At 46.3% G+C, this 27,021-nt stretch overlaps 1 long non-coding RNA gene across 3 annotated transcripts; it reads left to right on the forward strand.

The window, feature by feature from the left end:
• The first annotated feature begins 425 nt into the window (after positions 1-425).
• On the forward strand, positions 426-3,151 carry LOC119274459. 3 transcript variants are annotated; one of them, XR_005135155.1, is made up of 4 exons: positions 426-594; positions 770-853; positions 986-1,703; positions 2,718-3,151. It is a non-coding gene; the product is annotated as an uncharacterized LOC119274459 (long non-coding RNA). The 3 variants fall into 3 exon arrangements; XR_005135156.1 differs by having other exon boundaries at positions 770-1,724; XR_005135154.1 differs by having other exon boundaries at positions 770-1,703.
• The last annotated feature ends 23,870 nt before the right edge of the window (positions 3,152-27,021 follow it).

Here is a 27,021-nt window from a genome sequence, read left to right on the forward strand (position 1 = left end):
CGGCGATCCCCGCCGTTCCCCACCGCCCAGCTCTCCTCCCCGATGTCACCTCTCCCTGCTCACCATCTCCACCAACCGGTTTCTCTCCTCGCCCAGGAGAGTCCCGCCTCCTCGCCACCAAGGCCGCCGCCGCCCGCCGCCTCGAGCGGCGCCGCCTCCTCCTCGAGCGCCGCGCCGCAGACCTCGCCTCCCGCGCCCTCGCCGCCCGCGCTAACATCGACGCCACCCACGCGCGCTGCCTTGCCGTTGCCCGCGACATCAGCTCGACCAACGGCGAGATCAAGGACGCGTAGCAGAAGGCGGAGGAGTGGGACCGCTTCTACGAGTCCAAGAGGAAGGAGATGGAGGAGTTCCAGCCGTCGTCTCCACAGCCTCCATCCACCCCGGCCGCAGCCACTTCTCAACCCCACGAGCAGCCTCCTGGCCTAGTTCCTCATCACCGTCCTCCTCCCGGTCCCTGTCCACCTCCGCCTCCACCTGGTGGTCCCAGAGGCGATGATTCCCCGTCGCCTCGGCCGCCGTAGAGCTCTGCGAGGCTGCCGCGGTGGTGGAGACTCCGTCCGCGTCATCGAGACGCCGTAGCCCAAATCAAGTGTTAGCCCCAACTTTGCTCAATTAACTACCTCTCTGGTTGTATATGAGTTGGAGAGTCGCGTAATTCTGTAATGTGGGATGTTGTCTCAGTTTCTGTGCGATGTGTAGACTAGATTAGGGGATAAACTGATGAATTGATGCTTGATTCTGATGGTCATGGTGTGCTGCTTTGCAGGTTAAGTTCAGCGTGGAGGTGCCTCCCTTGATATGCCAGGAGTGCTACCAAACAACTCTTCTCGAGTACTCAAAGTGTTTCGAGGTACCATTTCTATGCTAAAACCTGTATCAAATGAAGAACATTGGAATTCGTGAGGACAAACATTATGCAAAGAGTTACAAAGCACAACCAGGAATGTGGGTTTATGCCAAAGCTTAACGACTACACGTTCAGTAATCATGAACTGCAGATACAGAGTTCCCAACAATGTCGCAGCGGGAGCTCGTCAAGAAGTGCAGAGGCTCAAGGCCTCTGTGTCTCAACTGCAGGCAGCCCTGCAGGAGCTGCAGAGTAGCGGGTTGCACTCGGAAGACGCCGGGATCGGGGCTGCGGAAGCCAGGAAGGCCGACCTCATGGCTAAGAAGGCCAAGCTGGACGAGACCCTAGCTGCAGCCCGCTAGTTCAGAGCACTGCTTCGGCAGTAGCTCCAGAAAGCCTTTGCGTCACAGGTTAGGGATCAAAAGGCAGCACAAAACTGACTAGTTATGTGGTACAAGCAAATCGACTTTCATTAGCTAGCTCATTAGTCGCTTTGGATTAAGGATGCAATGCAAGTGTGGCGCGCTAGTGGACAGTAACATAGTAGTACAAATGTAGTGTTACTTTTAGGCAAATGTTGAGCAAATTTTGAACTAATGGATGAGTTTCGTGGGACGAAGCGGGCTGCCACTTGCACTCCTCCTACTGATGAAATGAACTTCAAATGACTCTACATGCAGATACATGCTTTTTATTTCAGTCTTGTTTAGAGGAGGCCCCGACGGCGTCGAGCTGCTGTTGCTGCGGGCACAGCGACGTCGGCGTGGTCGGGATGGTCGCAGCCCTTCAAGATTCTCAATGGCGGCGTCTCGGCGTTGATGGCAGAGTCGACGACGAGCATCGGCGAGTATAGGTTCAGATCATCCATGAATTGGTAGTTATTGGTCATATTTAGTTGCATTTTGGTCAGTCCGGTTGTGGCTATGGAGCACTTATTTTGGTCATGTGCTAGATCTGTCATGTAGGAGTATTTGGCAATGGATATTTGCTCATACAGAATTTTGATAATCAACTAGGAATTACAATTAGAATCAAAGCAATGCTACTTGTACTCCTTTCATGAAAAAAGGCTACTCGTAGGACCCTTGTAGGAGACCATCCTCAAGATCGACGAGAAGATGAGGTCTGGACCCTTGTAGGAGACCATCCTCAAGCAGCGCTAGATGCAACTTGACTGCTTCAAACCCAATCCGTGCTTGCTCCTCTTAATCAACTAGATTATATTAATTAATAGTAGCTACTGATCTTCTTGGATTATGTTACCAATTTTGATGATGGGCGTCCAGCTATTATATTAGTAATTTGATTTTGGTAGCACCGTTGAATTTGGTTGCTGCTATTCATTTATGTATGTGAAGGAGTTTGATAATGTGTTCTTTTTTTGTTTGCAAAATGAAGGACGCTGCATCCAGGTAGTGGGAATAGTTAGTCCTTGCTATCAATGGTAGTAGCATTTTTCACTGTTGAGTGTGAGGGAATTTGATGATCATCTACTTTTGCCTATCATCTACTTCTGATGTTTTCCATGAAAGTGACACGTGATCTTCCTTTGTTTTTCTTTTAGCTGATAGTATGATAACTGCTTGCTTGGCAGAAGTTATGGTTGTGCTGTTTCTTAGCTAAATAAAGAAACTGAGATTTAGTTTGATTTGGAGCGCCTCTTGTTGTACCACAGTTCCTTCTCTTAGAGTTGTACTTGTACAGTAGGTTTTGGATTGGGAGGGGAAAATGCTCTTGCTTCAGTCTCTGTTGAAGTCAAACCCATCCATGCAAAATCTGTACTGCAGTACAATTAATGTAGATGAATATATATGCCTTGCATTTTTATCGTGCATGCCATTCAACTAACTTGCTCTTGTCCATGCAGATGGAGTAGGAGGACGAGCAGCAGCAGCAAATCAGCCTGATGATGACGGGGTGCGGAAGGCAATGGTGATCATGCTGATGGCATGAAGAAGGCTGATGACCACAACCTGGACCTTTTGGCATTTAGAGATGGCAAACACAGGCGGCGTGGAGACAACAACCTGGACCACCCACCTCCCTTTCCTTTTTAATTTTGGTTGTGGTGGTTGCATCACCGTCACGGTCGCAAATCAGTATGTAGTGTGCTTGTGGAGTTGGGTCTGGACTGCAGTGTCCATCCAGTAGTTTAGGTGTTGTTGCTGCTAGATCCCATGATGCTCACCTAAGTTTTGTGTTATGTAGAGGCCAACCTTTGTGATCTTATTTGTCGACACTTGTGTGATCTCATCTTACTTTGTGATACAAGTTGTACTATATATATGTTTTTATGGATGATCTTGTGATGTTCTTTTTTTCCTGTGGTCTGTGTTAGATATTTGTGATATATGCATGGGCTATACATATGAATATGCATTGTTGAACATACTGTAAATCAATGACAGAGATGGCAAAGAAGGAGATTTGTCGTCCGTGCATCTGGACACTTTGCCTACAGCCACGGACGGCAAAGGCCTGCCTTGTAGTGACGTCCAGCTGATATCATTCGGCGGACAGCAAAGGCCGGACAAAATTTGCCGTCAGCTAATTTGGTCAGTTTGCCATCAGCAGCTGACGGCAAAGGCTTTGCCGTCCGCAGCGGACGGCAAAGGCCTGCCGTTAACCACCTAACGGAGTAACAGCGCATTTATTGCCGTCCGTCTTCTTTGCCGTCCGCTGCTGATGGCAAAGGCCCCTTTGCCGTCAGCTGCCCGGAGCATACGGCAATGCAGCTCTTTGCCGTCCCCTACTTTGTCGTCACCTTTTGCCATCCGCGGCTGACGGCAAAGGTCTTTGTCGTCCGCCATCCATGCCTTTGCCGTCCGCCGTGGCAGATGGCAAAGTAGCAGATTCCTGTAGTGTCTGCTCCTTGTTGGGTTCGACACTCTTACTTATCGAAAGGACTACGATAGATCCCCTATACTTGTGGGTCATCATTGAGATGGCAACCACACTTGTAAATAGTAAATATGAAGATTGCAACAAAGTGGGTTTGAATCCTTTCTGCAAGCTTAACCCAACGCCAGAGGTAAATTTTTTGACTTCTTTCTCCTTCAAAATTTAAACATTGCATGAACTCCAATATGTTATCCTTCCACAGGCTAAATCTGACTTTTGGAAGGCCAAATATGACCATGAGGCTGCTAAAAAGGTTAAGACTGCTGCGAGAGCCGCCAAAAAGACCAGCAAGAGGTCTAAGAAGAAACCAAGCGCCTTTGAATTGCTGAAGCTGGATGATGCCTCTGAGTCGGAGGTAGCCCTTGAATCTCTTTGCTTGTTTTTTAACAACTTTATTGACACTGATGATAACCCACAAGTATAGGGGGTTGCAACAGCTTTCGAGGGTAGAGTATTCAACCCAAATTTATTGATTCGACACAAGGGGAGCCAAAGAATATTCTCAAGTATTAGCAGGTGAGTTGTCAATTCAACCACACCCAGAAACTTAATATTGCAGCAAAGTGTTTAGTAGAAAAGTAATATGATAGTGATGGTAATGGTAGCAAAAGAGTAATGAGAGCAAAGTAATATTTTTGGTATTTTGTAGTGATTGTAACAATAGCAACGGGAAAGTAATTAAGCGTAAACCAGTATATGGAAAGCTCGTAGGCATCGGATCAATGATGGATAATTATGCCGGATGCGGTTCATCATGTAACAGTCATAACATACGGTGACACAGAACTAGCTCCAATTCGTCAATGTAATGTAAGCATGTATTCCGAATATAGTCATACGTGCTTATGGAAAAGAACTTGCATGACATCTTTTGTCCTACCCTCCCGTGGCAGCGGGGTCCTAATGGAAACTAAGGGATATTAAGGCCTCCTTTTAATAGAGAACCGGAACAAAGCATTAGCACATAGTGAATACATGAACTCCTCAAACTACGGTCATCACCGGTAAGTATCCCGATTATTGTCACTTCAGGGTTAACAGATCATAACACATAATAGGTGACTATAGACTTGCAAGATAGGATCTAGAACTCTCATATATTGATGAAAACATAATAGGTTCAGATCTGAAATCATGGCACTCGGGCCCTAGTGACAAGCATTAAGCAAAGCAAAGTCATAGCAACATCAATCTCATAACATAGTGGATACTAGGGATCAAACCCTAACAAAACTAACTCGATTACATGGTGAATCTCATCCAACGCATCACCGTCCAGCAATCCTACGATGGAATTACTCACGCACGGTGGTGAGCATCATGAAATTGGTGATGGAGGATGGTTGATGATGACGACGACGACGAATCCCCCTCTCCGGAGCCCCGAATGGACTCCAGATCAGCCCTCCCGGGAGGTTTTAGGGCTTGGCGGCGGCTCCATATCGTAAAACGCGATGATTTCTTCTCTCTGATTTTTCTCTCCCCGAAAGCAGTTATATAGAGTTGGAGTTGGAGTCGGGGGGTCTCCAGGGGGTCCACGAGGTAGGGGGCGTGCCCCCCACCCTCGTGAGAAGGGTGTGGGCCCCCTGGTCTTCATCTTTGGCGAGGATTTTTTATTATTTATTGTAAGATATCCCATGGAGTTTCAGGTCATTCCGGGAACTTTTGTTTTCTGCACATAAAACAACATCATGGCAATTCTGCTGAAAACAGCGTCAGTCCGGGTTAGTTCCATTCAAATCATACAAGTTAGAGTCCAAAACAAGGGCAAAAGTGTTTGGAAAAGTAGATACGACGGATACATATCAACTCCCCCAAGCTTAAACCCTTGTTTGTCCTCAAGCAATTCAGTTGACAAACTGAAAGAAATAAAGAAAAACGTTTTACAAACTTTATTTGCTCTTGTTGTTGTAAATATGTCAAGCTAGCATTCTAGTTTTCAGCAAAGATTATAACTAACCATATTTGCAATAATTCTTAGGTCTCATGTTTACTCATATCAATAGCATAATCAACTAGCAAGCCATAATAATAAAACTCAGATGACAACACTTTCTTAAAACAATCACTGTATGATATAACAAGATGGTATCTCGCTAGCCCTTTCTGAGACCGCAAAACATAAATGCAGAGAACCTTTAAAGATCAAGGACTGACTAGACATTGTAATTCATGGTAAAAGAGATCCAATCATAGTCACACCCAATATAAATTAACAGTAATGAATGCAAACGACAGCGGTGCTCTCCAGCTAGTGCTTTTTAATAAGAGGGTGATGACTCAACATAAAAGTAAATAGATAGGCCCTTCACAGAGGGAAGCAGGGATTTGTAGAGGTGCCAGAGCTCAATTTTGAAATAGAGGTGAATAACATTTTGAGCGGTATACTTTCATTGTCAACATAACAACCAAGATATGGCGATATCTTCCATGCTACACACATTATAGGTGGTTCCCAAACAGAATGGTAAAGTTTATACTCCCCCTCCACCAACAAACATCAATCCATGGCTTGCTCGAAACAACGAGTGCCTCCAACATACATCAGGTCCCGGGGGGAGTTTTGTTTGCAATTATTTTGATTTAGTTTGCATAAAGCATGGGACTGGGCATCCCGATGACCAGCCATTTATCTCGTGAGTGAGGAGCGGAGTCCACTCCTCTTGAGAATAACCCGCCTAACATGGAAGATACAGATAGACCTAGTTGATACATGAGCTATTCGAGCATACAAAATAGGATGATTATTTGAAGGTTTAGAGTTTGTCACATACAAATTTACTTGGAATGGTAGGTAGATACCGCATATAGGAAGGTATAGTGGACTCATGTGGAATAACTTTGGGGTTTAAGGGATTGGATGCACAAGCAGTATTCCCGCTTAGTACAGGTGAAGGCTAGCAAAAGACTGGGAAGCGACCAACTAGAGAGCGACAACAGCCATGTACATGCATTAAAATTAATAAACATGGGATGCAAGCATGAGTAGGATATAATCCACCATGAACATAAATATAGTGAAGGCTATGTTTATTTGTTTCAACTACATGCGTGAACATGCGCCAAGTCAAGTCACTTAAATCATTCAGAGGAGGATACCACCCTATCATACCACATCATAACCATTTTAATAGCATGTTGGCACGCAAGGTAAACCATTATAACTCATAGCTAATCAAGCATGGCACAAGCAACTATGATCTCTAATTTTCATTGCAAACATGTTTATTCATAACAAGCTGAATCAAGAACGATGAACTCATCATATTTACAAAAACAAAAGAGGCCGAGTTTGTACCACCTTGTCTCATCTCAGTCAGTCCATCATATATCATCATAATTGCCTTTCAGTTGCACGACCGAACGATGTGAGTAATAATAAGAGTGCACGTGCATTGGACTAAGCTGGAATCTGCGAGCATTCAATAAACAGGAGAAGACAAGGTAATATGGGATCTTGGTTAAATCAACAATAAAGCATATAAGAGCCACTTCAACAATTTAATCATGGTCTTCTCCTACTGATCCCCAAAGAAAAGAAAAGAAATAAAACTATTTACACGGGAAAGCTCCCAACAAGCAAAAGAAGAACGGGAAATATTTTTGGGGTTTTCTTTTTAATTATTACTACAGGCATGGAAAGTAAATTAATTAAAAGCTACAACTATTTTTTTGGTTTTTCTTAAGGTTAATCAAACACACAAGAAGAAAGCATAAAAGGAAATAAACTAGCATGGATGATACAATGAAAAAGTATGAACACCGACATCTAGCAATGAGTGTGTGTGAACATAAATGTAATGTCGATGAGAAATACGTACTCCCCCAAGCTTAGGCTTTTGGCCTAAGTTGGTCTATGGCCACGGCTGGCCTGGCTGATATCCATAATCATAGTTGTTGGGGTAATACTGTGATGAGGAAGAAGAAGGCTCCGATTGCCACTGGCTGGCAATCATCTCCGGATCCCACTGATAGTTAGACTGTCATGAAGGATCAAATTGTGGTTCCGGTTCTGGATCCTCGGCTGGTGCAGGGCTCCGGTAGGCGTGAATAGCCGTCAACGAAACAAGGTACGTGCCTACAGTCAAATCAAACAAAGAAGGAGCAGGCAAGGTAATAGTCTCAGTGTCGGTGTCAAAACCGGTGGATCTCGGGTAGGGGGTCCCGAACTATGCGTCTAAGGTGGATGGTAATGGGAGGCAGGGGACACGATGTTTTACCCAGGTTCGGGCCCTCTTGATGGAGGTAAAACCCTACGTCCTGCTTGATTTATTCTTGATGATATGAGTATTACAAGAGTTGATCTACCACGAGATCGGAGAGGCTCAACCCTAGAAGCTAGCCTATGGTATGATTGTTGTCGTCCTATGGACTAAACCCTCCGGTTTATATAGACACCGGAGGGGGCTAGGGTTACACAGGGTCGGTTACAATGGGAGGAGATCTACATATCCGTATTGCCAAGCTTGCCTTCCACGCCAAGGAAAGTCCCATCCAGACACGAGATGAAGTCTTCAATCTTGTATCTTCATAGTCCAACAGTCCTGCTGTCCAAAGACCCCCTAATCCAGGACTCCCTCAGTAGCCCCTGAACCAGGCTTCAATGACGATGAGTCCGGCGTGCAGTGTTGTCTTCGGCATTGCAAGGCGGGTTCCTCCTCCGAACACATCACAGAAGAGTTTGAATACCAGGATAGTGTCCGACCTTGCAAAATAATTTCCACATACCACCATAGAGATAATAATATTTCCACAAATCTTAATCTGCTGACACGCTTTGGCAACATGACATAGGGCCATGGCTCGGTGATTATTTGAACCGTTTTTCCTTAACTAGCCCCGCACATAACGCGAGGCAGTTTCTTAACACGTCTTGTCAAAGCAGAGATCGTGTTCCCCTTATTACGGGATTCTCATCAATACGGGCGTGGGTAACCCAACCACGCCTAAGACTCCTAGATTTTAGGTAAGTCCCAAACGGCCACTTGGAGGACGCTTGATATTCACCCTCTTTATAAAGGGACAAGGCTTTTACTTTTTCCCTCTCGTGCTCAATCGTATCCTTCCCCCGCCTCGAGTTCTAACACCCAAAACCCAGGTCAGGTGCTTCGGACCTTCAATCATCTCTGGATCTAGCCTTCAAGGCTGGTGGATGCCCTCCTCCGTTACGGAAGAGGATATCAAGAAGTTGAGGGAAGCCAGATACCTGACCGCCGAGGTTTCGCATCGGCTACCTGCCCGAGGGTAGGTCGTCCCTACTCCCGCACCCAACGAGAACGTTGTGTTCATCTCCCACTTCCTCCAAGGTCCAGGCCTCACTCTGGATCCCTTCGTTAGGGGTTTGATGTTCTATTACGGGCTAGATTTCCACGATCTATCCCCGGACTCCTTTCTCCACATCTCGGCATTTATTGTCGTATGTGAGGCCTTCCTCCGCATTAGCCCTCACTTCGGCTTGTGGCTCAAGACCTTTGACGTGAAGCCCAAGATGGTCGAGGGGCAGCTTGTAGCATGCGGAGGCGTATTAATAAGAAAGATCGCTGGAGCTCCATGGCCAAAGGGTTCCTTTCCAGAGGTGTCTAGATTATGGCAACGGAGTGGTTTTACATCACAGCTCCCAGAAGTGCCAAGTGGGTGGCTGCCCCTGCTTTCCGCTCGGGCCCTCCACCACAACTGATGTCATGGATTAGCAGAGGGCTGAGCTAGGGTCCAGACAAGGACGTGCCTATACTGCAGAGCTGCATTCAAGATGTCTTCGAAGGAGATTTCAGTCTGGTTATGGTGGTGCAAGTCATGCTGGTTCGTCGAGTCCAGCCTTGCAAACGCCGGCCCATCCGCATGTGGGAGTTCAACCCAGAAGGACCGCGCACTATTCAGAATTTCCTCGGCTTGACGCACGAGGAGATGTATAAAATCATTCTTCGGACCCTAAATAGAGTGTCCGGATACTACCGAGGACGTGGGCCTGAGCAGCAACCGCACTGTAGACCAAGTAAGTAATCCTCAAGCCGAACACACCATCTTTCATTTATCATGACATCATTCTGAGAAATCGCTCTTTGACCAGGACTGGCTAAAAAAGGCAAAGATGATTCGGTGTTCGGCCCCCTTCCTAAGGGTTTGGACAATCCGGTACTGGAGAATATGCTCGAGCCAGCACCTTTCCCGGTGCCCTCAAAGGAAGATGAAGGGGGGAATAAAGAGGGCAAAAGCGGGCCTCCACCGCTACCTATTCTGACCGAGGGAACGAGCGCCTCTGTGAGGGAGGATAACCAAGGGGAGGAATCTGACATTCTCTCACCCAGGGGAAGGAAGAGGACTACCTCTGAAGATCCAGAAACCAAGGTTTCCAAATGGGAGAAGAAATCTCCACCAGAGGGTCCTGCCTTGGAGGGTGCTCTTGCCGCAGAAAGTCCGCACGGGGATCAGCCCTCTAACGATCTGTAAGTAATCAAAAAGTACTTTAATAGTGAAGATATACTACCTTACCTCTAAGGAAAATAACTGAAGCATTTATCTTGCAGTTCGGATCTTAGCCCTTCTCAGCAGAGCTCGTCTTCGGGGGATCTTCTTCCGGAGATGATGGAGAGCGAAACGCCTCCCCCGGACTCCCCCGCTCAAGGAGCGGGCAACCTTGAAGTGTCGTCATGGAGGGCCTCGCCGGATCAGGTGAGGCCAGAAGATAATCCTAGTGTCGCCCAAGTCCACAGGGTCCGGCTTTTGAAGAGAGCAACCAAAAGAATCCGGCACCGTCTGGTATGCGGTCGGACGCACTGAGGGGTCTGCTAGAGCGAGCAATTATCTCAGAAGAACACCGTACATTGATGGGTACGGTGATTGAAAGGATTTCGTCCGCCGAAAGCGGGTTTCATGTAGCCTTTATGAGTCTACTGACGGGTTTTGAGGTACGTGAAATGATATACATTTGTGATAGTACCGCACATTTTTAGGTGTGCCCTGTGTAGATAGTAGCCCCTGAGACTCTGGTTGTCACCGAGAACAGCAGCAAACAGAGGATCATAGTCCCAGGTAATAACCATACCGCATTTATGTGCAGGTGGTGGAAGCTCCAGTGCCAAGCCGGACTAATGAGTTTGCCAAACTAAAGCGGCAACTTGATGCGGCAGATGCCGACATCGAGCTTGTTAACAAGCGGCTTGACGAGGCACATGGTAAGTGATATTTTCTGGTGAATGTCACACAGTAAGAGCAGCGTGATGCTAGTATCTTTAATATTTTGTGACTGCAGATGGAGCTGCCACCGTGGAAACCCTTCGGGCGGAACTTGCCCGAGCCAAAGAACAAACAAGGAGTAGTAATGCGGCTGCTTTGAAGGCGGTCGAAGAGTTGAAAGCCAAGAAGGCTGCACATTGCGAGAGCAAAGAGAAAATGGCCAAGATGGCTGCAAAGTTAAAAGACACTGCCGACCGTTGCCAGTTCCTTGAAAAAGAAAACCGAGCCAAGGCGACGGACCTTGAAAAGGCCACGATGGCGACCAAAGACACCCGTTCTGCCATGAGAGCGAAGAAGGAGGAACTGCGTGAAGAATGTGATATTGTGGCTGGGAAGCCCTTTTTGCTGTGGTGGAAGTTCATAGATCCGCGGTATGACCCTCTGGATCGGCTGTGGAGTTCGGCGGACGCATATCTGGACTTGGCGGCGAGCGCTGTCGATGCGGCCGAATACTTCCGAGATCAAACAGGTCGGGAAGTGGACTAGCTGTTTTGGTCGCAGTTTAGCGTGCCAGAGCGTCCGCTTCCATTGACCGATCAGCTAGCTGAATGGGCCGAACTCAATAGGTTGTCCAACTTGCCATGAGGTCCGTCGTAGATCATCTGTGGCCGGAAAAGCCGAAGCCGAACAAATATTTCAGCTTAGTGCAACAGTTCCTTGGTGCAGTGCCGCACATCAATGCGATGAAGAGGTCGGCGTGCATAGAAGGCTCGTGGATGGCCCTTGCCCGTGTCAAAGCATACAGGGCGGAGATGGATGCTACCACCGTCGCGGCGCAGGGTTCGGCCATAGGCCGAGTGGCCGCCGAGCAATATTTTGAAGAAGTACTTGAGGGTGCTCAGAGGCCCAGTGCTCGAAGAATATTATGTTTGAATGACATGTATTCCCATTGTAAAAACTATGTTTTTATTGAATTTATCAAGGCTGTATTTATACTTGTGCCCAAAAGTATTGTGATGCCTCCTGTGCGGCCGTTTATGTATACATGTGTATAACCTGAAAGATTGCAGTCGTCGGCTTCAGCCCCCACGCATATAATGCAGGGTGTTCGCAGAAGACGCGTATTCACACTTAATCCAACGTCTTGGTCCTAATAAGGAGGTGATAGCGCAGCGAACTAGGCAACCGGACTATAATGCTTTAACACATTCACTTAGCCATATGAGTTTGACAGTGGGGCTACTATATAGCCCCTGGTGGCTCCGCACTCATCCGAATTCGAGGTGCGTACTTGCCCGGCTGGGAAACGGCCCTTCATTAAGGCGGAGGAATTCTAAGATTCCGATGGGTCATCGAGTGGTTGACCAGTCTCGCGCTATATCTGACAGTCAGTTTTCGGCTTTCTCTACTGAGGTGCTCGTCCAGATGAACCAGGGCACAATCACAATAGTTCTCCCGGTGCGGCCTTAGCCGATAGAGCGGAACGTAAGGCAGCAAAACACAGGAGCCGGGAAAACCCAACATTTGACCAAAGACATGATTCGGAGCTGATGCATATAAGGCCAAACTCGCGACGCCGAACACTCCCTAAGGTATTCGGTCTTTATGGTGTAAACCGGGCCTAAACAGTGCCCTTTGTAAGAAGCCCCTGGTGTCTAGGTACGTGCATTGTTTCGATGTGGCCACATGCCAAGACGTTAGTATCCTTCTCAATGGTACTGAGAATCCGAGGGATGTGTATCAACAAGAGACAGTAAAAAAGGTTGATGCAGGGTCTTAATCTAAACAGAATCCTTGGAACGGGTCCCTGCTGCACGTCTGCGCCTGTGTCTCCGTTGTGCCGTATCCTGGACGGGTGTAGCATGACGGTCATCTATAAAAGAGAGGAACTTAGGTGAAAAGTTGTCATGCAAAAAGGTAGGTTTAAAGAAACCATGTATAATTCAAGATGAGTAAAAATTGCCACTTGTCTGCGCGCGTTGAGTCCCTTTTATTTGTAATAGGGGTGTGGCCATCAAACCTGTATGAATTACATATAGCTGCATCGGACTCGTCTAACCGTGTCTATAGTCTTGATGACCTATCGAATGCTTTAGTTGGTGAGGCCGTTTTAGTGTGCGGCTGCCAAGGCTGCCGCACTCTCTTCGGCGCGCGGGGATCGCTCAATATTTCCATTTACTGTAATGATGCCATGTGGACCGGGCATCTTAAGCATGAGGAAAGTGTAATGCGGTATTTCATTAAAGCGAGCGAAAGCTTCGCGTCCAAGTAGTGCTTGATAGCCACTTTGGAACGGAGCAATGTGGAAGGTTAAATTTTCGCTACAGAAGTTATCGGGGAAGCCGAATATAACCTCTAGTAGCAGGGAGCTCGTGCAATGAGCCCCTGGGCCTGGCGTTACTCCTTTAAAGGTAGTATTGCTGTGGCAAATTTTCGTTGGGTCTATCCCCATTTTGCGGACTGTGTCCTGATGTATCAGGTTTAGACTGCTGCCACCGTCCATCAGGACTCGTGTGAAGTGGTATCCGTCAATTATTGGATCTAATACCAAGGCAGCCCACCCTGCGCACCGGATACTTGCCGAGTAGTCCTGATGGTCGAAGGTGATCGGTTGGGATGGCCAGTGGCAGAACTCCGCGGTGATAGGCCCTTGGGCATATTTATCTGGGAGTGCCGCTTTGTTTCTCCCCTTTATCACGTGTAACACGTTTACTGTTTTGACTTCTGGTGGAAATTTCTTCTGTTCCCCAGTGCTTTGCTTGTGAGGCTCATCCTCGTCTTTGCTTGGTGTATCCTTCCCCTTATGTTCGGCATTGAGCTTGCCGGACTGCTTGAAGACCCAACATTCTCTATGGGTATGATTTGCAGGTTTATCGGGGCTACTATGGATCTGACATATTTGGTCCAGAATTTTGTTTAGGCTGGACAGTTCATCTCTGATGCCTTTAGAGGGAGGCTTTTGCTGACCTGGCCGAGAGCTTCTGAATCCGGCGTTTACCGCCGTGTTCTTCGGGCTGTCTTCTTTACTCCGGCGCTTATTACTTTTGCTGCGTCATGATTTCTTGTTTCCATCTCTAACTTCGGATGTACTTGGGTCGCTGGTGCTGCATCGGGCTAGCCAGCTGTCCTCGCCTGCGCAAAAGTGGGTCATGAGGCTTGTTAATGCTGCCATTGTTCTCGGCTTTTCTTGGCCGAGGTGTCTGGCAAGCCATTTGTCTCGGACACTGTGCTTAAAAGCTGCCAAGGCTTCGGCGTCCGGACAGTCGACTATTTGGTTCTTTTTAGTAAAAAACCTGTTCCAAAGCTTTCGGGTTGACTCTCCGGGCTGTTGAGTTATATGACTCAAATCGTCCGCATCCGGAGGTCGGACATAAGTCCCTTGAAAATTTTCCCGAAAAGCGTCTTCGAGCTCTTCCCAGCTTCCAATGGAGCTTTCGGGGAGGCTTTTAAGCCAGTGCCGAGCTAGCCCTTTGAGCTTGAGGGGTAAGTGTACTTGATGGCATGGAGATCATCTCCTCGAGCCATATGGATATGTAGGATATAGTCCTCAATCCACACCCCCGGGTCTGTTGTTCCGTCATATGCCTCTATGTTTACGGGTTTGAATCCCTCTGGAAATTTGTGGTCCAGCACTTCGTCGGTGAAACATAGGGGGTGTGCGTCACCCCTGTATTTGGGTGTACCATGGTGTTCGGATGTTTGTTGTGTTGCATCGTATGCTGGAGCGCACTTGCGTGGTCCATAGATGGATCTGGTTGCGCCGTCCTTTTGATGCGAGCCCTCGCGTGGATCACGTATTGGCTTATGTGCGGCGTTGTTTGCCGCTCTATGTTGGCCGTGAGGTCATCTATCCGGCCAGATGGTCGTTTTAATTTTTGGTTGCGGGGGGTCTAAGGCCTCCTCATCGAATCTAGGTAGCAACTTCCGCTTCGGGTAGCTCTTGGTGGGGCGATTACTGCCGTACTTCACTGCTGTGTTGAGTACTTTACTCCATCTGATTCTGAGTGTGTCTTGCGCAGCCTTGAGCCTTTGCTTCTGCTTTTTTAGACTCCTCGCGGTGGCAACAAGCCTTTGACGGGCATTTTGTTGCTCCGGGTGTCTGTCTGGTGTGATGTCGTCCGGACTATTATCTTTGATAGAGTCGGGTTGTTCGGTTTGATTCTCCGTGTTGCCGTGGTCCGGCGATGGTTCACCCTGCTCTAACACTGGGTCTATATGATCGTTGTTTCTGCCGAGGAGGGATTTGGAGCAGTGCTTACGCCGCCGCTTTGATTGCTTCTCAAGGGGACAACCCTTCATTGCGTCCTTCCGTTCCTCGTCGTCGCTTTCTTTTGGTGTGTCCACCATGTATACGTCATGTGATGAAGTGGGCGTCTAGTGCCCTGTGGGCAATGGTTCCTGTTCATCTCCTGCATCGTCGTCCATACCGTCGATGTCTTCGGAGTCGAAGTCGAGCATGTCGGTTAATGATCGACAGTGGCTACTAAGTGGGTGGTGGGTGGGCGGCGAATTTCTTCGTCATCCGCATCCCAATCCTGCCAGACATAGTTCGGCCAGGACTCCCCTGACAAGGAGAGAGACTTTAATGAATTCAGTATGTCACCGAAGGGCGAGTGCTGAAAGATATCTGCGGAGGTGAACTGCATGATTGGCGCCCAGTCGGATTTGATAGGCACGGGCGCAGGCGGTTCGGAGTCCGTGGCCGGGGAAGGATCCGGCAGTTTGGCAACACGGCTCTCGTGAAGGGTAAGGTCGATATTCGGCTCGATCACTGCTAAGGATACGGCCTTCGTGATGGGGTCTATCCACTCCATGGATGGTGCAACTGGATCCGAACTGAGGCTCGGAGCGGCTGCCGGTGCGATCTCCTGAATATGGTCCGATGGTAGAGCTAAATTGTACTCATCATGACCGAGTGGCGCACAAGGCAGGGGCTCAAATCCGTCGAAGATCAAGTCTCCGCGGATATCGGCCGTGTAATTTAAGCTTCCAAACCTGACCTGATGGCCAGGAGCGTAGCTTTCGATCTACTCCAGATGGCCAAGCGAGTTGGCTCGCAGTGTGAAGCCGCCGAACACAAAGATCAATCCGGGGAGAAAAGTCTCACCTTGGACTGCATCGCTATCGATGATAGAAGGAGCCATCAAACCTAACGGCGACGACACAGAGGAACTCTCAATGAAAGCACCAATGTCGGTGTCAAAAACGGCGGATCTCGGGTTTGGAGGTCCCGAATTGTGCGTCTAAGGTGGATGGTAACAGGAAGCAGGGGACACGATGTTTTACCCAGGTTCGGGCCCTCTTGATGGAGGTAAAACCCTACGTCCTGCTTGATTTATTCTTGATGATATGAGTATTACAAGAGTTGATCTACCACGAGATCGGAGAGGCTAAACCCTAGAAGCTAGCCTATGGTATGATTGTTGTCGTCCTACGGACTAAACCCTCCGGTTTATATAGACACCGGAGGAGGCTAGGGTTACACAGAGTCGCTTACAATGGGAGGAGATCTACATATCCGTATTGCCAAGCTTGCCTTCCACGCCAAGGAAAGTCCCATCCGGACATGAGACGAAGTCTTCAATCTTGTAACTTCATAGTCCAACAGTCCGGCCAAAGGATATAGTCCAGCTGTCCGGAGACCCCCTAATCTAGGACTCCCTCACTCAGGATGATGTTTATTAAAGAACAATTGATATTTAAGCTCTCCTGCCCTATTCTTAATAATAAAATCATGTGCCACCATACTTTTATAATCTAGATAAACACGAGGCAGCACTTTTTCTTCCTTCTCAGCATGCCTAATAGGTATGCTAAAATGTGCAGCTAGGCGTGTAGCATAGATGCCTCCAAAGATGGGGCCCTTTGTACGGTTCATACTTAACTGTTTAGCAATAATACCGCCCATACTAAAAGTGTTATCACTGTATAAACCTTGGAGCAAAATAATAATATCAGGGATACTAAGGCTTCCACAGTTTCCGCGACCAATTAAGCAATGACTAGCAAATAATGCAAAGTAACGTAAGACGGGAAAATGTATGCTAGTGATTCGTGCATCAGAAACCTTCCTAGTTTCCCCTACAGTGATAGTATCAATAAATCCCTCCCCATCATCATGATGTGGTTCTTCTGTCTTGCCCTCAAAAGGGACTAAACAAATCCGACAAAAATCATAAAGTGACATCTCCTTATGCTCATCATATAAATGAAACTCCACCATAGGTGGTGAGTTCCTAAAATGAAAATGAAAGTTTTGCACAAAGGTATTTGTGAGTAAGAGATACTGATCACACTGGTTGTGGAGGAAAGTGGTGAGGCCTGCATTATGAGCCAACTCATGAAAATCTTCAATAAATCCCGGCTGCTCTTAAGAAATCCTCGGAAGGCCATTCACACACCCGAACCTCCGTGGTGTGTGGCAAATTATACTTAGGCTTCGGTGCCTTTTCCTTCGAGCTTTGGCTCGGTGAGTCCCTCAATAATCTCCTCATCATTTTCTGAAAAATTCTGAAATTTTTAGTACCTTCAAAATAAAAGTAAACCAAACTCAATAATATTGATAGCAACCACTTCTATAAGTGCCTAGGGCCTATATCATGCATCAAAACTACTTTTGACCATATAAATTTGACATGCAAGCTGAAGAACAGGGTCACCTAAGCAGCAAAAATTTGTAATGAATAAAGCACTAGAACAAAAACTAATTGGACCAATGGAGGAGTCACATACCAAGGAACAATCTCCCCAAACAGCTTTGTGAGAGGTGCTTTGAGCAAGGAGATTGAAAATGGCAGCAAAGAGGGTTGGAACTCGTGCTTGAGTTGGTTTTTCGTGTTTGTGGGAGGAAGAAGAAGAGGATGGGTGCATGAATAAGTGGAGGAGGGCCACCGTAGGCCCACGAGGCAAGGAGGCGCGCCCTCTACCCTCGTGGCAAGGTGGTTGGCCCCCTGGTGTGTTCTTTATTCCGTAAATCCTCAAATATTCTATAAAAAATCATATTTAATTTTCAGGGCATTTGGAGAAATTTTATTTTCAAGGTATTTTTATATTGCACGGATAATCAGATAACAGACAGAAAACTATTTATTTATATTTTATTTCAACTAAATAATATAAAGTATAGAGAGGGTACAGAGGATTGTGCTTCTAGTTTCATCCATCTCATGCTCGTCAAAAGGAATCCACTAACAAGGTTGATCAAGTCTTGTTAACAAACTCATTCCGATTAACATGAAACCGAACAAATTTTGAATATCACTAAGTTACCTCAACGGGGATATGCACATCCCCAATAATAAGTATATCATATTTCTTCTTGACAGTAGGAAGAGGAAATTCAAAACCTCCAAATATAATCGATGGAATTTTTCTGATAGAATTGATACTATGAACTTGAGGTTGTTTCCTCGGAAAGTGTACCGTATGCTCATTACCATTAACATGAAAAGTGACATTGCGTTTGTTGCAATCAATAACAGCCCCTGCAGTATTAATAAAAGGTCTTCCAAGAATAATTGACATACTATCGTCCTGGGGAATATCAAGAATAACAAAGTCCGTTAAAATAGTAACGTTTGCAACCACAACAGGCACATCCTCACAAATGCCCACATGTATAGCAGTTGATTTATCAGCCATTTGCAAAGATATTTTAGTAGGTGTCAACTTATTCAAGTCAAGTCTACGATATAAAGAGAGAGGCATAACACTAACACCGGCTCCAAGATCACATAAAGCAGTTTTCACATAGTTTCTTTTAATGGAGCATGGTATAGTAGGTACTCCTGGATCTCCAAGTTTCTTTGGTATTCCACCCTTAAAAGTATAATTTGCAAGCATGATGGAAATTTCATCTTCTGGTATCTTTCTTTTATTTGTAACAATATCTTTCATGTACTTAGCATAAGGATTCATTTTGAGCATATTAGTCAATCGCATACGCAAAAAGATAGGTCTAATCATTTCAGCAAAGTGCTCAAAATCCTCATCATCCATTTTCTTGGATGGTTTGGGAGGAAAAGGCATGGGTTTCTAAACCCAAGGCTCTCTTTCTTTATCATGTTTCCTAGCAACAAAGTCTTTCTTATCATAACGCTGATTCTTTGATTGTGGGTTATCAAGATCAACAGCAGGTTCAATTTCTACATCATTATCATTACTAGGTTGAGTATCATTATGAACATCATCATTAACATTTTCATTAGGTTCATGTTCATTGCCAGATTGTGTTTCAGCATCAGACATAGAGATATCATTTGGATTATTAGGTGGTTCAGCAATAGGTTCACTAGAAGTTTGCACAGTTCTATCATTTTTCTTTTTCTTCCTTTTAGAAGAACTAGGTGCATCAATATTATTTCTCTGAGAATCTTGCTCAATTCTCTTAGGGTGACCTTCAGGATACAAAGGCTCCTGAGTCATTGTACTAGTTCTAGTAGCCACTTTAACAGTATAATCATTTTTCTTACTATTCATCTCATCGAGCTATTCTTTTTGAGCTTTAAGTAGTTGTTCTACTTGAGTGGTAACCATAGAAGCATGTTTGCTAACAAGGTTAAGTTCACCTCTAATATTAGCCATATAATCACCCAAGTATTTAATCATATCATCATCTTGTTTTAATTGTCTACCAAAATAAGCACTGAAGTCTTCTTTCTTAAACATAAAATTATCAAACTCATCCAAGCACTGACTAGCAATTTTAGTAGGAGGGATTTCAACTTTATCATATCTATAGAGAGAATTTACCTTTACTACCTGTGTCGAGTTATCGGGGTCTGGAGGTTCTTCAATAAATAAAGGATTAAGATCATATGTTTCTTCAATAGGCGGTAAATTAAGACCATGTATTTCTTCAATAGGAGGTAAATTCTTAACATCTTCAGCTTTAATACCTATTTCTTTCATAGATTTCTTTGCCTCTTGCATATCTTCGGGACTGAGAAATAGGACACCTCTCTTCTTCGGAGTTGGTTTAGGAATAGGATCGTTAATTGGAGCAGGAGCTGGCTCCGGAGGTGTCCATTTATTTTCATTTGTCAACATATTATTCAATAAGATTTCAGCTTCATCCGGTGTTCTTTCCCAGAAAAGAGAACCAGCACAACTATCCAGGTAATCTCTGGAAGCATCGGTTAGTTATAAAAGATATCAAGTATTTCATTTTTCTTAAGAGGATGATCAGGCAAAGCATTATGTAACTTGAGAAGCCTCCCCTAAGCTTTTGGGAGACTCTCTTCTTTAATTTGCACAAAGTTGTATATTTCCTTTAATGCATCTTGTTTCTTATGAGTATGGAATTATTTAGCAGAGAAGTAATAGATCATATCCAGGGGACTACGCACACAACCAGGATCAAGAGAATTGAACCATATTTTAGCATCACCCTTTAATGAGAACGGAAATAATTTAAGGATATAAAAGTAGCGAGATCTCTCATCATTAGTGAACAGAGTGGCTATATCATTTAATTTAGTAAGATGTTCTACAACAGTTTCAGATTCATAGCCATGAAAAGGATCAGATTCAACCAAAGTAATTATATCAGGATCAACAGAGAATTCATAATGCTTATCAGCAACACAGATAGGTGAAGTAGCAAAAGCAGGGTCAGGTCTCATCCTAGCATTTAGAGATTACTTATTCCATTTAGCTAATAACCTTTTGAGTTCATATCTATCTTTGCAAGCTAAAATAGCTAAAGAAGCATCTTGATCAAATAAATAACCCTTAGGAATAACAAGTGATTCTTCATCATCACTTTCATCTTCATAATTAGATTCAATATTTTCAATCTCTCTAGCCCTAGCAAGTCGTTCCTCAAGAAAATCACTAAGTGGCATAGTAGTATCAGGCATAGAGGTAGTTTCATCATAAGTATCATGTATAGCAGAAGTAGCATCATCAATAACATGCGACATATCAGAACGAATAGCAGAAGCAGGTTTAGGTGTCGCAAGCTTACTTATAACAGAAGGTGAATCAAGTGCAGAGCTAGATGGCAGTTCCTTACCTCTCCTCGTAATTGAGGGATAAATTGTTGTCTTAGCGTCTTTCAAATTATTCATAGTGTCCAGCAGATATAAATCCAAAGTGACTCAAAGAATAGAGCTATGCTCCCGGGCAACGGCGCCAAAAATTAGTCTTGATAACCCACAAGTATATGGGATCGCAACAGCTTTCGAGGGTAGAGTATTCAACCCAAATTTATTGATTCGACACAAGGGGAGCCAAAGAATATTCTCAAGTATTAGCAGCTGAGTTGTCAATTCAACCACACCTGGAAACTTAGTATCTGCACCAAAGTATTTAGTAGCAAAGTAATATGATAGTGATGGTAACGGTAGCAAAAGAGTAATGAAAGCAAAGTAATATTTTTGGTATTTTGTAGTGATTGTAACAATAGCAACAGGAAAGTAAATAAGCGTAAACCAGTATATGGAAAGCTCGTAGGCATCGGATCAATGATGGATAATTATGCCGGATGCGGTTCATCATGTAACAGTCATAACATAGAGTGACACAGAACTAGCTCCAATTAGTCAATGTAATGTAGGCATGTATTCCAAATATAGTCATACGTGCTTATGGAAAAGAACTTGCATGACATCTTTTGTCCTACCCTCCTGTGGCAGCGGGGTCCTAATGGAAACTAAGGGATATTAAGGCCTCCTTTTAATAGAGAACCGGAACAAAGCATTAGCACATAGTGAATACATGAACTCCTCAAACTACGGTTATCACCGGTAAGTATCCCGATTATTGTCACTTCGGGGTTAATGGATCATAACACATAATAGGTGACTATAGACTTGCAAGATAGGATCTAGAACTCTCATATATTGATGAAAACATAATAGGTTCAAATCTGAAATCATGGCACTCGGGCCCTAGTGACATGCATTAAGCATAGCAAAGTCATAGCAACATCAATCTCAGAACATAGTGGATACTAGGTATCAAACCCTAACAAAACTAACTCGATTACATGGTGAATCTCATCCAACCCATCACCGTCCAGCAAGCCTACGATGGAATTACTCACGCACGGCGGTGAGCATCATGAAATTGGTGATGGAGGATGGTTGATGCTGATGACGGCGACGAATCCCCCTCTCAGGAGCCCCGAACGGACTCCAGATCAGCCCTCCCGAGAGGTTTTAGGGCTTGGCGGTAGCTCTGTATCGTAAAACGCGATGATTTCTTCTCTCTGATTTTTTTCTCCCCGAAAGAAGTTATATAGAGTTGGAGTTGGAGTCGGGGGGTCTCCAGGGGGCCCACGAGGTAGGGGGGCGCGCCCCCACCCTCATGAGAAGGGTGTGGGCCCCCTGGTCTTCATCTTTGGCGAGGATTTTTTATTATTTATGGTAAGATATCTCGTGGAGTTTCAGGTCATTCCGAGAACTTTTGTTTTCTGCACATAAAACAACATCATGGCAATTTTGCTGAAAACAGCGCCAGTCCGGGTTAGTTCCATTCAAATCATACAAGTTAGAGTCCAAAACAAGGGCAAAAGTGTTTGGAAAAGTAGATACGATGGAGATGTATCAACTGACTATTGTCAGGATGACACGGGAGCCAGCCAAGCAGTTGAAGAAGAGGTAACTACTATTTCCTCCGACTCAGAACCTTTACCAAGGCAGAAATTTCAACGGGTGTTAGGAATATAGCTACCAGGTAAGACCCGCCCACGAGGGGCCGGGTCAACCCCAATGGCGGGTTACAAAAGAAGCCCAGTAATATTCAAGGTGATAGTTTATTAAGACTTGTAGAAGGCCTAAGCCCAGAGGCGGCTTAAGGCCCAATATTTTAAACCGCCGTATGTAAAGAAAGACTTGTAAAGAAAGGCATATAAAAGAAGTCACCGAGCCAGACACGTTTTATGAGCCGGCCGGGACTCTATAGGCCGCCAGGCGTCAACCCATGTATATAAGGGAACGACCCGGTGGTGGCTTAGGACAAGAAACAACAATTCGAAGCCAGGCAAAGCGGATTCGCTCTCTGGCCATCGAAACCACAACAATTCCAACACAACTAGACGTAGGATTTTACCTTCATCGTAAGGGGCCGAACTAGTATAAACCTCTTGTGTCCTTTGTCCCGATTAACCCCTTTAAGCTTCCTAGTTGCGATGGCCCTACGTCTAAGTCCTTTTGCTAGGACATTTGCTGTGACAATTCCACGACAGTTGGCACCCACCGTGGGGCCAGCACACGGTGGATTTGAGTTATTGAAGTGCAACTTTGAAGGGCTCAAGGGATACGCTGTGGGCCGGATGACCAAGAGTCGTCGCGACAAGCTCTACATCAACGACGAAGGCTGGGGCCCCGAGGCCGTCTCAATTGAGGACGGGTACTGGGTCCCCTTCGGCGGAATCCATGTCTTCATTGGCCGGATCGGCAAGTCAGACCCTGAGCCGAACGTCTACACCAACCTCATCGAGACGGCTCAGTGCGCGAGATCCGCCCGGGCTCGACCTGCCGTGAGGCATGCATTCGTGGGTTGCATCCATGGAGGTGAATTCTCTGAAGGATCAATGGATGGCGGTGAGATGGCCATATGTTCTGACGCTACGTCATCAACAGGCGAGACAGATTCTTTGTATGAGCTGCAAGATGGCATGCTTGGGGACTGTTCCGATGGCAGCAGTATTCCAGACCCCTCTGAGCCGCCGAATTGAAGCAGAGTCTTCATGGCTGGCACTCAACCGGGCCAGAACTCCACGGCTGCAGCAGCAATAACCACCGGGTCGGTAGCAGCCGGGTCAGGAGACCCCACGCGCCCCCGGCTCAGATGCTAATGGACCTCATGGATAAGTTAACAGCTCTATTGACTGCTATAGTAGAGCCGGCGGATAAGGCTTAGCATGACGCGGAGGTGGCTCGACTACGCGAAGAGATGGCACATGCCAAGGAAAATTTAGCAGCAGAAGAAGTCAGCATGGCCGCGGAGCGGGCGGCTTTAGATGCTCGTGACCAACAGCTTCAAGCAGAGACTTTCCGGTTCTCGGTGGATCTGAACGCATCAAATGAGGTTATGAGGAGAAGACACCAGAAAACTCAGTCACGTCTGCCTCTGGCTTATGATCCCAGGAACCTTTTTCACACACCCGGGGCCAGGCCCAGCAACCCGCCAGAGGCAAACCGGATCACAACACTCGGGGCGGGGGCGCCGGTTCAGCCAAGGGCCATGGAACCACCCCATGTGAATACAGCTCCGCCTCGTTACACACCTGTACTGCTAGGTCACTTCTCTAACCCGTTGGAGAATTTAATTGCTGTGTCGGCCCGTCTGGCGGCTCTCCCAATGGAAGGCGACTCTCCAACGGCAATCGAAAGACGAAGGGTCAAAGAACTTCTTCAGACAGACCTGGCGCAGCAGGATGCATATTCTTATAGTCGAGACAGGATCCATTCAACCCCTCGCCCGAGCTGGAGCCCGAGCTATAGCAGACATATGGATTCAGTGGCTATGTCAAGCAATGCCCAACGCCGTAACCAACCGCGCAGGCATGACCCGGCGCAGGACGGAGTTTTGAACTTAGCAGATCAAGAGAGGATCCGTCAGGAAGCTGAGCGGGCGATTCAATTGGCAGCTGCGTAGGCGGCTCATCGGGCTTTTCCAGTTTATCCAGTGACCTCTGTTGAGGCAGGAGTAGCCACAAGAACAGGAGGTGTCCCTTGCCTGGTGCCGGCTATACATAATGAGCGCTTGCCAAAAGACTTTAAGGGGCTTCGTAAGGTACCTAATTACACGGCCGACTTGCAGCCTGGGGCATGGATTGAAAGTTATGAGATGGCGATGGAGCTGTTGGAGGTCAGCGATGCAGCAATGGCTATGTATTTCACTATGATGTTGGATGGAACGGCTCACACTTGGTTAAAAGGGTTGCCACCCAATTCCATCGGCTCATGGGCGGAGTTGAAGGCCCGGTTCATTTAGAACTTCAAGGACACATGTAAACAACCTATGTCAATCGTGGACCTGACTAATTGTAAGCAAGAGGAAGGTGAGTCCACGACCCATTGGGTGCGCCGGGTCAAGGAGATAATACATTCATCTGATAAGATGGATGCTGGCTCGGCGGTCTTAATGTGGGAGAAAATTGCCGTTTTGAACCTCTGAAACAAAAGCTGGGGCGGCTCAAGCGTGACTGTAATGACATGGGCCAATTGATGGCGGCCCTGGTCAAATATGTTGATTCTGACAGTACCAAGGATCCCGTGTCTGATGAAGAAAAAACAGGGAAGGGAAAGAAGAACGGCAATGGCAAGGGTCACCAGCATAACCCAGCGAATCAAGGAGGTAATAAACGTAAGGCTGCCGAGTTTGTGGCTAACACCAATACGCAGGGCAACAACCAGCGGCACAAGGGTAGGCCACCTCCTCGGTCAGGTCGGTCAGGTCCCACCCTCAAGCAACTACTGAATGAACCTTGTCTGATACACGGCACCCGGGAGAAGCCAGCTACCCATCTGTGGAAGGACTGTACGATCATGAAGGCATTTAAAAATTCCAACATGTTTGATGGTAGCCACGGACCTGGCGGCGGTTCAGGTGGAGGCGGCTTTCATGGCCCGGGCGCCGTCTCAGGCGGAGGCGGTTTTCACGGTCTGGGCCATCTGGGTAACCAGGTCAGTTATAATCAGCAACCCGGCCAAAGTAATCAGCAGCAACAGCAACAACAGTTTGGGTAATAGAGCAACCCAAAACAGTTGAATAGTGGGTAGTACCATGTATTTACCACTAGTTTATGCAATAGGGACCAGAAGCTTCATAAGAGGGCTGTCACTGCCGTTGAACCGGCGATTCCACGTTATTTGAGGTGGTCAGAGCAGCCTATTGTGTGGAGCAGGGAAGATCACCCTCCCCGGGTTAATAATCCGGGTCACTTGGCCTTGGTGGTTGCACCTTAGGTTGATGGATATAAATTCACTAAGGTGCTCATGGATGGAGGCAGTAGCATCAACATCCTCTATTTTGAGACGTTTCGTCGGATGGGGTTGACTGATAAGAGCCTTAAACAATCCAACACTATTTTTCATGGTGTTGTGCCTAGTAAGTCGGCATACCCATTTGGTAAGATTGAACTGGAAGTAGCCTTTGGGGATGAATATGATTCCAGTGCTAAGAAGTTAACTTTTGAGGTGGTTAAGATCAAAAGCCCATATAATGCTCTGTTTGGACGGCTGGCTTATGCCAAGTTCATGGCTCGGCCGTGTTATGTGTATCTACAACTCAAGATACTGGGTTATAAAGGCACCATCACAGTACATGGAAGCCGAAAAATAGCCCTGGATTGTGAAGAAGGAGATGCCGCCTACGCTGAGTCTGTTTGTGCAATAGAGGAGTTAAAGTTTTATAAAGATAATGTTGACCCGACAGACATGATGTCTTTGAAGAAGCCAACTGTGGAGCATGAACCGGTGTTGAAATTCAAGTTAGGTGATGACACTAAAGCAGTTAATTTTGTGCCTGGCGACTCATCCAAACAGTTCATTATCAGTTCCAACTTGGATCAGAAATAGGAAAGCGCGCTCGTCGAGTTCATACATGAGAACCGGGACATCTTGGCATGGAAGCCTTCTGACATGCCGGGTGTCCCGAGAGAACTCTCCAAGCACACTCTCAATATTGATCCGAGATTTAAACCGGTCAAATAGTTTCTTCGATGGTTTAATGAAGAAAGGCGCAAGGCGATTGGAGAAGAGGTGGGCCCGCTCTTGGCAGCTGGGTTCATTGTTGAAGTTTCCCGGAGTGGTTGGCTAACCCGGTGCTTGTGCTCAAAAAGAACAACACCTGGCATATGTGCATGGATTACACCGATTTAAACAAGGCTTGTCTGGTTGACCCTTTTGCTCTCCCTCGTATTGATCAGATCATTAATGCTACGGCGGTATGCGAGCGTTTGAGTTTCTTGGATGCATATTCGGGTTATCATCAGATTAAGATGGCAGTTAAGGACCAAGAGAAGGCAGCTTTCATCACTCCGTTTGGAGCCTTCTGCTATGTCTCTATGCCTTTTGGGTTGAAAAGTGCCCAGGCGACTTATCAACGATGTGTGCAGAATTGTCTTCACAATCAGATTGGGCGTA

Source organism: Triticum dicoccoides, chromosome 1A (genome assembly GCF_002162155.2).
Source record: "Triticum dicoccoides isolate Atlit2015 ecotype Zavitan chromosome 1A, WEW_v2.0, whole genome shotgun sequence".
NCBI lineage: Eukaryota > Viridiplantae > Streptophyta > Magnoliopsida > Poales > Poaceae > Triticum > Triticum dicoccoides.